We start from the raw sequence: 13,493 nt of genomic DNA, 5'->3' as shown, positions 1-13,493 counted from the left end.
AGCCTACATTAGATGGTCAAATGCTGCAGGGAGACTCCAGGCCACAACTACTGATTATGGAGCAGAGAAAGTGAGTGCAATGGGCCCGAGGGTCAGTTGCTGAGATGTTACTTGGAGCAGGAATGGAAGACTAACCCTTGAGAACCAGCGGAGGCAGGCTGACAGATAGAGCTTATCAAAAATGCAAACTACTGTTAGATCCGTGTATCTTGATGTTGTGTCCTTCAATAATTAGACAAGAGACTGTAGGGAACGATCAACAGGTGTTTACTAGATGAGGGTTACTCTAAAACTAACAATACAGATCCCTACTCAGGGTTTATATACAGGTGTGGTCACTGCTGGTACTACAGTATACAGGAGCTGTAAAAAGTAGCTCTCCCCCTTAAAGGTACATACATTACAATTCCTCCCCTTTTAGATTAACAGTACAATAACACTCATTTAACAATTAAATATCAAACTAATTACAATTAACACTTTTAACATGCAACATTAACTGAAAATAGTCTATTTATAAATTCAGTCTTTGGGGAGGCTTCCTGATCCTTTCTGGATAGTGCCTTTCCTGAGTGTCTTGCTCTTGGTGCGGAGGCGATTCTGGCCCCCTGTCGTCGGTTGGTTCATCCGTTTCCGATGCTACTGTTTCTGGGGTAGATGCTACCTGTATGTCGGGTTCATCACCAGGTACGTATAGGCGAGACATGGGGTTGACTCATTCCTGTGACTCTAGGATCTGGTCAACATGGCATCTCACAATGTTCTCCCCAACATCCACTGTGTACATTAGTGGCCCCTGCCGTGTGCATATCGTTCCTGGTCGCCATTTCTCTGTTCGGTAGTCGCGGGCCAAGACTGGTTGCCCTACATTGAAGCTCCTTGTCGGCTTCTCATTGATGTGCTGGAATTGCTTATTTTCAACATCTCTTCGTACATTTGGTCTGAGCAAATCCAGATGAGATCTCAACCTTCGGTTAAAGAACATAATGGCCGGGGCCTGTTTGGTGACTGCATGTATCGCATTTCTGTAGGCTAACAGGAAATTGTCCACCTTATGCTGCAGTGGAATGTCATCATCGCACATGGTCTATACTGCTTTTTTAAAGGTTTGTACGAACCTCTCAGCCAATCCATTTGTGGCTTGGTGATACAGGGTGGATGTGTAATGCCTTACCCCATTCCTTTTCATAAATCTTCGAAACTCTTCGGACACAAACTGTGGTCCGTTATCAGAGCAAATCTGCTCTGGCAAGCCTTTCCTGGCAAAAATGGTCCGTAGGACTGCAATAGTTTTCTCCGTGGTGGTGGAGGACATTTTGATCACCTCAGGCCATTTCGAGTGCGCATCCATGGCTATTAAAAACATTGAGTCCATGAATAGACCAGCAAAATCAATATGCACCCGTTGCCATGGAGATGAGGGCCACTCCCATGGGTGAAGAGGGGCATGTGGTGGTGCATTTTGGGCCTTCTGGCATCCTGAGCAGCTCTTTGTCAGGCCCTCGATTTGCTGATCGATCCCTGGCCACCACACATAAGCCCTAGGAAGGCTTTTCATTTTCACCCCTCCCAGATGACCTTCGTGAAGCTCATTGAGCACTCTCTCCCTTAACTTGGGTGGAATTACCACTCGGGATCCACACATCAAGGTCCCCTGGCATACCGACAGCTGTTCTCTTCTGGATGAGAATGCTGGCAACAGTGAGTCGCCATGTGCTGGCCATCCCTTCACCGTCAAATCATATACCCGAGACAGTGTCGGGTCATTTCGGGTCTCCTTCTCTATACCAGCATTAGTTACTGGCAAGCATTCAATTATAGTCGAATGAAATATTTCGACAGGAATCCACTGCTGGTGCTTCCTCCGCAGTAGGCACTGGCAGGTGTGATAGCCCATCAGCGTTTCCATGCTGTTTCAAGCCCTTATACTCGATTTCATATTGGTGAGCCCCTAGAAAACGGGACCATCTTTGTAGCCGTTGCGCAGTCATCACTGGAACGCCCTTCTTTGGATTAAAGATGGAGACAAGTGGTTGGTGGTCAGTCAGCAAGGTAAATCTCTGCCCGTGCAGATAGTGTTTGAACTTTTTCACACCCCACACTAGGCTGAGGGCCTCCCTGTCAATCTGGGCGTAGTTACGCTCGGCTGAGGTTAGTGACCGAGACGCAAAGGCTACTGGTCTCTCTGAGCCGTCTGGGAATTTGTGCGACAGCACCGCTCCAATGCCATAGGGTGATGCATCACACACCAACCGAATTGGTAGTGCTGGGTTGAAATGAGCAAACAGCTCTTTTGATGTGCTCAATGCTTTGCTCTTCTGGAAAGCTCATTTACATTCGTCACTCCACTTCCTATAGTACCCCCGTTTTCAGTAGGCTGTTCAGTGGGTGTAGTACGTGGGTGTAGTACGGTAGACAAATTCGACAAGAACTTATGGTAGTAGTTCACCAGCCCGAGGAACGACCTCAGTTGTGACACATTTTCCGGTGTTGGAGCCTTGACTACTGCCTCAATCTTTTCAGCGGACTTATGTAACCCCTCTTTATCAATAATGTGGCCACAATACGAGATCTGCTTCTGGAAAAACTCGCATTTGTGGCGATTAGCTCAGAGCCCATATTCCTTCAATCTAGTGAGCACATGCTCCAGGTTGGCGAGGTGATCATTGTCATTTTCGCCCGTGACCAGGATGTCGTCCAAATAACACTGGGTCCCTGGAATACCTTGCAGGACTTGATCCATTGCCCTTTGCCAAATAGCCGGAGCTGATGCTACCCCGAACACCAGCCGGTTGTATTGGTAGAGACCTTTATGAGTGTTGATCGTGACGTACTCTTTCGAGGCTTCTTCTACCTCCATTTGCAGGTACGCCTGGGCCAAATCAATCTTAGTGAAGCGTTTCCCTCCAGATTGCGAGGCGAAAATATCTTCAATCCGCGGAAGCGGATTTTGTACAGTGTTAAGGACTGGGTTCACTGTCACCTTAAAGTCCCCACAGATGCGAACCTTCTTTGGTTCCCCTGGCGTATTACTCAACGACCTCTTCATTACAGGAACGATGGGTGTAGCCCACTCGCTCCAGTCCACTTTGGACAGTACTCCTGAACGTTCCAAACCTTCCAGCTCTGCTTTGATGGCTGGGCAGATCGCATAAGGTACCGGTCTGGCCTTAAAAACTTTGGGCTTGCATTTTCCTCTATTTTGATCGTCGCTGTTATGCCTTTTAGTGTTCTGAGTCCCTGCTGGAACACTTCTTGTGCGTCAGTTAGCATTATGACAGTCATCCAGGTGTGACGTTGTCATCCTTTTTGGCATCTACAGTCAGTGCTTGTATGGAATGCCAATCTAGCTGTATATTCCGGATCCATTCACGTCCTAGTAGGGGTGGTCCTCCATCTGGCAATACATATAGGTCCATTTTTGGTGTTTCCTTGCCGTTATATATAACGTTCACTGTTATTTTTCCTTTGGGGTAGACTTTTTGCCCCGTGTACGTCTTCAAGACAATCTTTGTATCTCTCAAAGGTATATGTGAGAATAGCCGCTTGTAGTCCCTTCGGTTTATGACTGTTAGGGCTGATCCTGTGTCCAATTCCATTTTCACTTGGACTCCTGCTATCTTGAGCATGACCCAGATAGTTTGGTGATCCTCCGTTTTGATCACATTATGTAGTTTCAGACAACCCAGCTCCTTGCTTCCAGAATGTGTATCACTTTTCTGTTCGTCTGAACTACTCTCCGTCACCTTATGTACCTTCTTGTACTTCTCCTGTGGAGATTTCTTGCTGCTGGTTTTCTTTCCCGACCTGCAGACTCTTGCTATGTGTCCTACTTTTCCACACTGTCTGCACACTTTGTCCTTGAACCAGCAATCCTTATGTTCGTGTGTTGGTCTGCCGCAGCGATAGCACTTCACTGTTCCGTATGACATTTCATTTGTGCCATATTCTTGCGGTCTCCGTTGTATCTCTGCCGCGCCCCGTGCTGCTGCTTCATGTGATACTGCAATGCTGAAAGCCTTGTCCAGCATAAGATCCTTTTCTGATAGAAGCCGTTTCTGGGTTCCTTCACTTTGAAGCCCACACACAAACTTGTCCCTTAAAGTATCTGCTAGTCCCGTTCCAAACTGGCAGTGTTTCGATAGCATGGGCATTTCCGTTAAATACTCAGCATTACTTTCATCTTTATGCTGGTTCCTTTTGTGAAACTTAAATCTTTCTGCTATCAGCAGCGTTGTGGGGTTTAAGTGGTCCTGTAGGATTAACACTATGCTTTCAAAATCCTTTTCTACTGGCTTCTCTGGGGTTACTAGGTTTCGTAGTAAGCCATACGTTTGTGCACCCATTGAGTTCAGCAATACCAGTGCTTTCTTGTCATCTGGCACTTCATTCGCCTTGCAGTATACTTCTATGCGTTCGACATATGTCATCCAATCTTCGACTTCATTGTCGAACGCTGTGATACTGCCACTCTTTGGCATTTTTGGGTGTGGTTAGACTGGCTTAAAATGGCGTCTCCCGCGCTTCTGCCAACGCTGCTCTCGGCGGTCCTCGTGGCAAATAATGATGCCATGTGGGTTTCGTGCGCTGCTCCTGCGCTGCTGCCAATGCCGCTCTCTGCGGTCCTCGTGGCAATGGCAGCGCCTCGCATTTTCCTGTGTGCCTCTCTCCCCCATTGACGCTGCTCGTCCCTTGAACACCGGCTGCACTCTGCTCGCTCTCGTCTCTCTCCCCGTTGACGCCGCTCAGTCCTGAACACCGGCTGCGCCCTGTGCGCTCTGCCCTCTCTCTCTCCCCCGTCGACGCTGCTCAGCCTTTTTCTGTGCCGCTCGGTCGGCTCTAGCCGCCGCTGTCCGGGAAGTGTCTGCGCAGAACCTGTTGCCAGCCCGTTTCGCTGGACCACCGTGACTGGAAAGCCAAGCCTGGCTCTCGACAGCCTCCCCTGCGATGCTCAAATCTCCGCTGGTTGACTGGGCGGTTGCCCGTGGTCGATGCCCGTGCTTCTGGACTCGACCTCCTTCCACTGTTCTCCAGGAGCGAATCCCTGGGAGGTGATGCAGAGTTACAGGTGGGTTCGAATCTGCATCATCGCCAATGTTATACCCGTGTATCTTAATGTTGTGTCCTTCAATAATCAGACAACAGACTGCAGGGAACGATCAACAGGTGTTTACTGAATGAGGGTTCAAACTGCAACTGACTGTACAGATCACTACTCAGGGTTTATATACAGGTGTGGTCACTGCTGGTTCTACAGGATACAGGAGCTGTAAAAAGTAGTTCTCCCCCTTAAAGGTACATACATTACACCATCCAGGACAAAGCAGCTCACTTAATTGGCGCTCCATCCACCATCTTAACTGTTTACTGCCTTCACCATTGGTGCACCGTGGCTGCAGTGTGTACCATCTACAAGATGCACTGCAGCATCACGCCAAGGCTTCTTTGACAGCACCTCCCAAACCCACGACCTCTACCACCTCGAAGGACAAGAGCAGCAGGCACATGGGAACACCACCACTTCCAAGTTCCCCTTCAAGTCAAACACCATCCTGACTTGGAAATACATTGCATTTCCTTCATCATCGCTGGGTCAAAATCCTGGTACTCCCTCCCTAACAGCACTGTAGGAGTACCTTCACCACACGAACTGCAGCGGTTCAAGAAGGTGGCTGATCATCATCACCACCTTCTCAAGGGCAGTTAGGGATGGGCAATAAATTCTGGCCTTGCCAGCAATGCCCACACCCCAGGAATGAAAAAAAACCTTGTGCATTCTATAATGTTTACATTCTGCATTTAATTGTTGATTTATTGTTTTTGATCTGAGCTATATTAACCAATTTGTATATACAAAGACCAGGCATACATCAGAAGGATCCAAGGGATGGATGGAAGGAATCATTGGAAGAACAGAGGTCCTACTGAGGTGATTTCTCATTGGACTGATCTTTTGTCCACCTATTTGGTGTCTAGTCCCTGTTCAGGTGAACACCCCCTCCCACATTAGTTACACCATGGGGGATATAGGGGCAAAGTGTGTTGGGGGCCTTATTTCACAAATCATACCAGCAACACAGGTTAATAAAGTCATAAAACATGCAACGCTCTGGGGTAAATTCATAGAATAGAATTGAAAAGCAGAAATGTTACGTCAATCGTATAGTACCACTGTCGGAGGTGGCAAGTTTCGGAAGAGACGTTAAACCGAGGCCCCGTCTGCTCTCTCAGGTGGACGTAAAAGATCCCATGGGCACTATTTCAAAGAAGATTATCTGCTCATTATCTAGACAGAGTAGATAGAGAGAAACTGTTCCCATTGGCGGAAGGGTCGAGAACAAGTGGACACAGATTTAAGGTAATGTAGGGAGGCATCTTTTACCTGGTTTACGGTAATTTACCTTCCTTCACCTGGTTTACGGTAATTTACCTGGTCAAGCAGCTTTTTGCTGCTGCACTCTGACCAATCCCAAACAGCGGTTACAAATCGCTAAACCCACCCTTCCAGTTCTGACTGGAGGAACTTATAATTAATGATATATTAAAAATGGACAAATGATCTGGATGTAAGAAAGTCAAACTTTATTAACTAAAGAAAACAACACCACACGATCAAAGCAATAAAGAACCTACACCACACGATCAATGTAAAATTGCTTAACAGGGGAAGGCAGATGGCAAAAACGAGGGATAAATGGCTACAATGTAAGTCTTACAATCTTAGCAATTTCCCTTAAATTACCAGCCCTCCAACTCCTTACTAGATTGCCTTGCTGAGGAGTCAGAAACCTGCTGAACTGTGGTCCAAAGAGAGAGAAGAGCTCACCTGCAGGTCCAAGGAAAATAAGAGAGAGATATGCTTCTGAGAAGCTATCTTTATATCCTGGGAGCTCCTGCTGTCTTGGCGCTGAAAAGGTCTGTGTGCAAATTCGCGCCGAAAAGTTCAAATACACAAGAGAAAGGCCATGAACTTCCTCCATTCATACATGAGACATCACGTAGTAGAGTCAATTTCAGTGAATGGATGTGTGTAATCAACCCAATTGTGCATGCTGTCCGATGATTGGCTGATTGAAACGAGCTATTTCCCAGTGGCCAAACTGCTCCCATTGTCTGGAATGGGTGATTCAAACCCATTCAGTTTAAACTGTTCCCTTCCTCAGTTTGAGTGTCCTTTTCAAAAGTCTGGGCTGAGCCTTCGAACCATCTCCATTCACCCTGATGGGGTTTGAATGGGGCTATTTTACTATGTAAACAGAAACCCATTCATTGTGGTCACTCGAAACCGCAGCCTCAAGTGGTTTAATCCCTTATGTCAACAAGGTAGCAGTTTCCTGTAAACAAACATCGATTGTCTCTGAAGGGAAGGGAAACTCCCTTTTTTTGATTGACAGAATTTGACTGCCATTGCCTCCCCTTGTCTGTGAATGGCTTTGAATGGAGTTGATTTACTGTGTAAACAGCTTGGGAGGCTATAGTAAACAAAGCCATTTCCTGTGGACAGCTTTAAGTGGTTTGATCAGTTTCTGTAAACACATCGATTGTATTGGCAGGGTGGGGGAACTCCCCCCTATGCCCACCCCCTGACCGGACCTGCCCATGCTACAGGGTGACTGACAGCCCGGCTCCATTCAAATGCTAACAGAAACCCGCCTTTGATTGGCAGGTCTTTCTCACAGACACACTTACAAGCTGCTATTGTCTCCTGCCATGTGGTCCGACAGCCATTTTAAGCCCTGGAATATTAAAACAGTCCAAAACTCCATCTTTTAATAAAATGATTTTCCTCTCAAAGTGTGCGATTTTCACAGTTCTTTGATTCCAGTGTCCAAGTGCCGCTCTGCCTACGAGCTTTTCAATGCAGCCTTTTTGCAGTTCTGGGTATGTTTTAAAGCATTGTCCAACCCAGAGACAATTTAAATCATACAATTCCTCGTATTAATGTTTCCCGATCTTCGGGGCTGAGGGGATTTTTGCGAACCCCTACAGTAATTGGCAGAAGATCCAAAGGCGACATGAGGAAAAAAGTTTTTAGGCAGCGTGTGGTTATGATCTGGAATGCACTGCCTGAGAGTGTGGTGGAGGCAGATTCAATCGTGGCTTTCAAAAGGGAACTGGATAAGTAGCTGTAGGAAAATAAATTTGCAGGGCTTGGGTCATGTCTCTCTAAGCTGAGTGAATTTTTTGAGGAGGTAACAAGGTGGGTCGATGAGGGTAGTGCGTTTGATGTAGTCTTTCTGGATGTTAGCAAGGGTTTTGATAACGTCCCACATGGCAGACTGGTCATGAAAGTAAAAGCCCATGGGATCCGAGGCAAAGTGACAAGTTAGACCTAAAATTGGCTCAGAGGCAGGAAACAAAGGGTAATGGTCGAAGGGTGTTTTTATGACTGGAAGGCTGTGTCCAGTGGGGATCCGCAGGGCTCAGCACTGGGTCCTTTGCTTTTTGTGGTATATATCAATGATTTGGGCTTGAATGTAGGAAGTATGATTAATAAGTTTGCGGATGATACCAAAACTGGCCGTGAGGTTGAAAATGAAGAAGAAAGCTGTAGACTGCAGGAAGATATCAATGGACTGGTCGGTGGGCAGAACAGTGGCAAATGGAATTCAATCCAGAGAAGTGTGAGGTAATGCATTTGGGAGGGCTAACACGGCAAGGGAATACACACTAAATGGTAGGACACTGAGAAGTGCAGGGGATCAGAGGGACCTTGGAGTGCATGTCCACAGATCCCTGAAGGTAGCACGACAGGTAGATAAGATAAGGTGGTTAAGAAGGTATACAGGATACTTGCCATTATGAGCTGAGGAATAGAATATAAGAGCAGGGAGGTTATGCTTGAACTGTATAAAACATTAGTTCGGCCACAGCTAGAGTACTGCGTGCAGTTCTATTCACCACATTATAGGAAGGATGTGATTGCACTAGAGGAGGTGCAGAGGAGATTTACAAGGATGTTGCCTGGGCTGGGGAATTTTAGCTATGAGGAAAGATTGGATAGGCTGGGTTTGTTTTCTTTGGAACAGAGGAGGCTGAGGGGAGACATAATTGAGGTGTATAAAATTATGAGGGGCCTAGATAGAGTGGATAGGAAGGCCCTATTTCCCTTAGCAGAGGGGTCAATAACCAGGGGGCACAGATTTAAAGTAATTGATCGGAGGTTTGAGGGGATTTGAGGAGACATTTTTTCATGGGGGTCTGCAATTCACTGCCTGAAAGGGTGGTAGAGGCAGAGACCCTCATCACATTTAAAAAGTACTTGGATAGACACTTGAAATGCCGTAACCGACAAGGCTACGGACTAAGTTCTGGAAAATGGGATTAGCGTGGATTGCTTTTTTCCGGCCGGCACTGACAAGATGGGCCAAATGGCCTCCTTCTGTGCTGTAACCATTCTATGATTGTATGATTAGATTGCTGTTTGTGGGAGCTTGCTGTGCACAAATTGGCTGCCGCCTTTCCTACATTACAACAGTGACTACACTTCAAAAATAATTCATTGGCTGTAAAGTGCGTTGGCACATCCAGTGGCCATGAAAGGCGCTACAGAAATGCAAGCCTTTCTTTTTCTTTGCTTGGTTAGACCACAGTAGGAGTATGGTGCAGAGTTCTGTTCTCGGTTACAAAAAGGATATAGAGGCACTGGAGAAAGTGCAAAAGATTTACAAGGATAACAGATCTCAGGAGAAAAGGCCCCAGAGGCTCAGGTAGGCGTACCAATCCCCAATCTCAGGGAAGGAGAGAGGTAAAAAGTATTCGAGGTGTGACGTCACCACAAAACAGGTAGGTGATTGGTTGGAGTATTTCTCTCTCTTTTAAAACTTTAAGTCTGTGGTTTATAGTTTTTAAGGTCTCTGTGGTGTAGCGGGGACAGTTTGTAAACCAGGGCCCTTAAATATATCATTTAACTGTAGTGAAATTGGTTGGATTCATTTAATTTTAATTAATTAGTTAAAGGATAAGTCATGGCAGGACAGCCCAGCCCTGTAGTGTGCTCCTCCTGCTCTATGTGGGAAATCAGGGACGCTTCCTGCGTCCCTGACGACCATGTGTGCGGGAAGTGTGTCCAGCTGCAGCTACTGACAGACCGCATTGCGGCACTGGAGCTGCGGATGGATTCATTTTGGAGCATTCGCGATGCTGAGGACGTCGTGAATATCACATATAGCGAGTTGGTCACACCGCAGGTAAAGGGTGTACAGGCAGGAAGGGAATGGGTGACCAGCAGGCAGAGTAAGAGGCGCAGGCAGGTAGTGCAGGAATCCCCTGCGGCCATCCCCCTCTCCAACAGATATACCACTTTAAATACTGTTGGGGGGGATGACTCATCAGGGGAAGGCAGCAGCAGCCAACTTCCTGGCACCATGGGTGGCTCTGCTGCACAGGCTGGGAGGAAAAAGAGTGGAAGAGCTATAGTGATAGGGGACTCAATTGTAAGGGGAATAGATAGGCGTTTTTGCGTCCGCAATCGAGACTCCAGGATGGTGTGTTGCCTCCCTGGTGCAAGGGTCAAGGATGTCTCGGAGCGGCTGCAGAACATTTTGGAGCGGGAGGACGAACAGCCAGTTGTCGTGGTGCACATAGGCACCAACGATAGAGGTAAAAAACGGGATGAGGTCCTAAAAGCAGAATATAGGGAGTTAGGAGGTAAATTAAAAAATAGGACCTCAAAGGTAGTAATCTCAGGATTGCTACCAGTGCCACATGCTAGTCAGAGTAGAAATAGGAGGATATTTCAAATGAATACATGGCTAGAGGAATGGTGCAAGGGGGAGGGATTCAAATTCCTTGGACATTGGAATCGGTTCTGGGAGAGGTGGGACCAGTACAAACGGGACGGTTTGCACCTGGGCAGGGCCGGGACCGATGTCCTAGGGGCACTGTTTGCTAGTGCTGTTGGGGAGGGTTTAAACTAAAGTGGCAGAGGGTTGGGAACCTGAGCAGGGAGACAGAGGAAAGGGAATACAAGGAAAAAAGCAAAAGACAGGAAGGAGAAAAACAAAATTAGAAGGCAAAGAACTCAACGGTTTAAATCAAACATGGTCACAGTAAATAATAATTCATGTAGGTCTGAGAGCGTTAAAAAAACAAGCCTGAAGGCTTTGTGTCTTAATGCAAGGAGCTTTCGGAACAAGGTGGATGAATTAGCTGCGCAAATAGAGGTAAACGAATATGATTTGATTGGGATTACAGAAACATGGCTCCAGGATGGCCAAGGCTGGGAACTCAACATCCAGGGGTATTCAATATTTAGGAAGGATAGGCAAAAAAGAAAGGGAGGTGGGGTAGCATTGCTGGTTAAAGAGGGGATTAACACAATTGAAAGGAAGGATATTAACTCTGATGATGCGGAATCTGTATGGGTAGAACTGAGAAATATCAAGGGGCAGAAAACGTTAGTGGGAGTGGTATATAGACCTCCAAACAGTAATACGGAGGTTGGGGATGGCATTAAACGGGAAGTTAGAGACGCGTGCAATAAGGGCACAGCAGTCATCATGGGTGACTTTAATTTACATATAGATTGGGCTAACCAAATTAGTAAAAATACTGTGGAGGAGGAATTCCTAGAATGTTTACGGGATGGTTTTCTGGAACAATATGTCGAGCAACCAACCAGAGATCAGGCCATCTTAGACTGGGTATTATGTAATGAGAGAGGATTAATTAGCAATCTTGTTGTACGAGGCCCCTTGAGTCAGAGCGATCATAATATGATAGAATTCTTCATTAGGATGGAGAATGAAATAGTTGACTCGGCGACTAGGGTCCTGAATTTAAATAAAGGAAACTACGATGGTATAAGCTGCGAATTGGGTAGGATTGATTGGGGAATGTCACTCAAAGTGTTGACGGTGGATAGGCAATGGCAAACATTCAAAGACCGCATGGATGAACTACAGAAGTTGTTCATCCCAGTTTGTGATAAGAATAAAACTAAAAGGGTGACTCAACCGTGGCTAACAAGGGAAATTAGGGATAGCATAAGATCCAAGGAGAGGGCATATAAATTGGCCAGAAAAAGCAGTAAGCCTGAGGATTGGGAGCAGTTTAGGATTCAACAAAGGAGGACAAAGGGATTAATTAAGAAGGGGAAAATAGAATATGAAAGTAAGCTCGCAGGGAACATAAAAACTGACTGTAAGAGCTTTTATAGATATGTGAAGAGAAAAGGATTAGTGAAATCAAGTGTAGGTCCCTTGCAGTCAGAAGCAGGGGAAGTTATAATGGGGAACAAAGAAATGGCAGACCAATTAAATGCATATTTTGGTTCTGTCTTCACATAGGAGGACACAAATAACCTCCCAGAGATGTTGGAGAGCATAGGGTCTGATGAGAGGGAGGAACTGAAAGAAATCAGTATTTGTAGGGAAATGGTGTTGGGGAAATTGATGGGATTGAAGGCCGATAAATCCCCAGAGCCTGATAATCTGCATCCTAGGGTACTTAAGGAAGTGGCCCTAGAAATAGTAGATACATTGCTGATCATCTTCCAAAATTCGCTGGAATCTGGAACTGTACCCATGGATTGGAGGGTAGCTAATGTTACCCCACTATTCAAAAAGGGTGGTAGAGAGAAAGCGGGGAATTACAGACCGGTAAGCCTGACATCGGTAGTGGGGAAAATGCAGGAGTCCATTATAAAGGATGTAATTACTGAGCACTTGGAAAACAGTGACAGGATCGGACAAAGTCAACATGGATTTACAAAAGGTAAATCGTGCTTGACTAATCTACTGGAATTTTTTGAGGATGTAACTGGGAAAATAGATAAGGGAGAACCAGTAGATGTGGTGTATTTGGACTTTCAAAAGGCTTTCGATAAGGTCCCACATAAGAGATTAACGTGTAAAGTTAAGGCACATGGGATTGCGGGCAAGCTATTGACTTGGATAGAGAACTGGTTGGCGGACAGAAAGCAGAGAGTAGGAATTAACGGGTCTTTTTCCGAGTGGCAGGCAGTGACTAGTGGGGTACCGCAGGGATCGGTCCTTGGACCCCAGCTATTCACAATATACATTAATGATCTAGATAAGGGAACTAGATGTAATATCTCCAAGTTTGCAGACGACACAAAGCTGGGTGGGTGTGTGTGCTGCGAGGAGGATACCGAGAAACTCCAGGATGATTTGGACAGGTTGGGTGATTGGGCAGAAGCGTGGCAGATGCAATATAGCGTGGATAAATGTGAGGTTATCCACTTTGGTGTCAAAAACAGAAAGGCAGACTATTATCTGAATGGCAATAGATTGGGAGAAGGGGAAGTGCAACGAGACCTGGGTGTCCTTGTGCACCAGTCGCTGAAGGTAAGCATACAGGTGCAGCAGGCGGTGAAGAATGCAAATGGTATGTTGGCCTTCATAGCAAAAGGGTTTGAGTACAGGAGCAAGGATGTCCTGCTGCAGTTGTACAGGGCCTTGGTGAGACCACACCTTGAGTACTGTGTGCAGTTTTGGTCACCTTATCTGAGGAAGGATGTTCTTGCCATG

This window comes from Somniosus microcephalus, chromosome 13 (genome assembly GCF_052327205.1).
Source record: "Somniosus microcephalus isolate GS21.2 chromosome 13, FLI_Smic_1.0, whole genome shotgun sequence".
Taxonomy (NCBI): domain Eukaryota; kingdom Metazoa; phylum Chordata; class Chondrichthyes; order Squaliformes; family Somniosidae; genus Somniosus; species Somniosus microcephalus.
Note: the sequence above shows the minus strand (reverse complement) of the source record.